Source organism: Hippopotamus amphibius, chromosome 8 (genome assembly GCF_030028045.1).
Source record: "Hippopotamus amphibius kiboko isolate mHipAmp2 chromosome 8, mHipAmp2.hap2, whole genome shotgun sequence".
Taxonomy (NCBI): domain Eukaryota; kingdom Metazoa; phylum Chordata; class Mammalia; order Artiodactyla; family Hippopotamidae; genus Hippopotamus; species Hippopotamus amphibius.
Genome location: NC_080193.1, coordinates 23,614,237 through 23,616,468, shown reverse-complemented (window position 1 = coordinate 23,616,468; position 2,232 = coordinate 23,614,237).

Sequence of the window (2,232 nt, the reverse complement as noted above, 5' to 3'; positions counted from 1 at the left end):
TGCAGAGCATGGGCTCTAGGTACATGGGCTCTGTTGTTGTGGCACGTGGGCTCAATAGTTGTGGCTCATGGGCTCTAGAGCACAGGTTCAGTAGTTGTGGTGCATGGGTTTAGTTGCTCCGTGGCATGTGGGATCTTCCCGGCCCAAGGCTTGAACCTGTGTCCCCTGCATTGGCAGGTGGATTCTTAACCACTGCACCACCAGGGAAGCCCTAGAATATTTTTTGACTTGTCTTTAGTAATGGGTTTTATAATGATCTGTATTATTTCCAAATTGTTAAGGGCTGTATCAAGGAAAGATTTAATTATACAAAGAATTGCAGAGGCAACAAGAAATGTGGGGTTTTTTTGTCTGTGCTGGGTCTTGTTGAAGCACCCGAGTTTTAGTTGACCCGCAGCTTGTGAGATCTTAGTTCCCTGACCAGGGATAGAACCCTCATCCTCTGCATTGGAAGGCAGATTCTTATCCACTGAACCACCAGGGAAGTCCCAAGAAATGTGCCGTTTTTTGTGTGTGGGGGGGGGAATTAAAGAGAATATGTATGAGTTGGGACTCTTGGTTTTGAGAAATGGGAATTGCTAATTAATCTTGTTTAAGCGCATAAAGGTCTGCGTTGGCTCTCATACTGGTTTTTCTCCCTCAATATCTTGACTCTGCTCTTCTATCTGTGGGTTCCTTTCTTGCTCAACCACTTCCCTTGAAGTTATTCATAAAAACTTCAGGGCTACACCAGCAGCAAGCCCAGAAGTGAGATTTCTTTATTTTCCTCCATCCTAGCAGTTCCACAAAAGTGTTGCAATCGAGTGTCTTTGGCTATGATTGGGACATGTGTCTGTCCCTGAATCAATCCGTGTGGCCAGGAAGTGATGTGCTCTGTACTCTGATGGGTCAGGCATGTGCCTACATCTGTTCCTGGAGCCAGACAGGTGAGGTGTGGCGAGTGGGGAAGTCAGGTCCATCCAAACTATATGTGCTGAGAAATACATACTGGACAGACTGCACGGCACACAAATATAGAAAGAAATGAACATAAAACCTATGGTTTCTTAGAAGCCAGCATGACAGTCTCTGCTCTCAGGAACTTAAAATCTTTGAGGGAATATACAAAAGTACAAGGCTCCCTGTGATAAGATGCATACCAAGGGCTAAAGGAGATGGTGAATAGTATTTGGGTATGTTTCAGTTAGGATGATTTCAAAAGCAGGTAATGAGGTACTCAAGTAAAAGTATCATAATCAGTAGGGCTTATTATTATTTCATTTGATAAGAAGCCAGGAGCGAGGCAGTCCCAGAGATGGTTTGACGGCCCAAGAGCATCACTGAGGACAGAGATTATTTCCATCCTTTTGCTTGATACTTATCATCATGTTGTTGTTGTTGCTGTTTTTTCGTTCTGAGGCTTCTTTCCTCATGGTTGCAAGATGGCTGCTGCAGCCCCAGGTATCACACCTTCATGAAGCATCATCTAAAAACATGAAAAACAGGGAGTGGGTAAAAGCACTTCTTATACATCTCTTTCTTTACATCAGGGAAGAAAATCTTTCTCAAAAGTAACAGGAAGCTGTCCCTTTATATCTCCTTGACCAGAATAGGTCTTGTGGACCAATACTTACAGAGAAAGCTAGGAACGTGCATCTCTGACATTTCAGTCTATAAAGGATGGCAGCTTTGCCCAGAGGGAAAAAGGGGAAATGATGAAGAGGTGGATGAGAGAACAACTCCAGGAAAGGGAGAGTTTCATAGTAGTGTGACTTGAGAGCGCTCTGTTAAAAATTATTCAGGAAATCATAAAAGAGATTCACCAAGAAGGCAAAACAACAGTACAAGAAGGCAATCAGTGGGTACAAGTGTCCCTAAGGGAAGATCAAACTTTGAGAGCAAAATTCTGTTCATCAACAACAGAGGAAAATCAGAGCAGGAGACTATAAGTTTGGGGAAGCCAGTCTTAGTAAGATCAAGATCAACTTGAAAGACTAGAATCCGAGAATTCATTTTATAGGCAAGAGGTGGTTGGGTCCCATATAGAATTGCGCCATATGAAATCTGGTCCCCAGCTGTGTTTCATTTGTCTTGTATTTTGTGGGGCGGGGCGGGGGGGATATACCATTGACAACACTGAGAGCCAGAGTCTTAGCTTCCCTAGAAAAATTAGAAGGTCTGCCAACACTGGTCTCAGCCCTTCCTGACAGCAGCCACCCTTCATCCTCATTAGACGGGGCATGCCCATCCCAT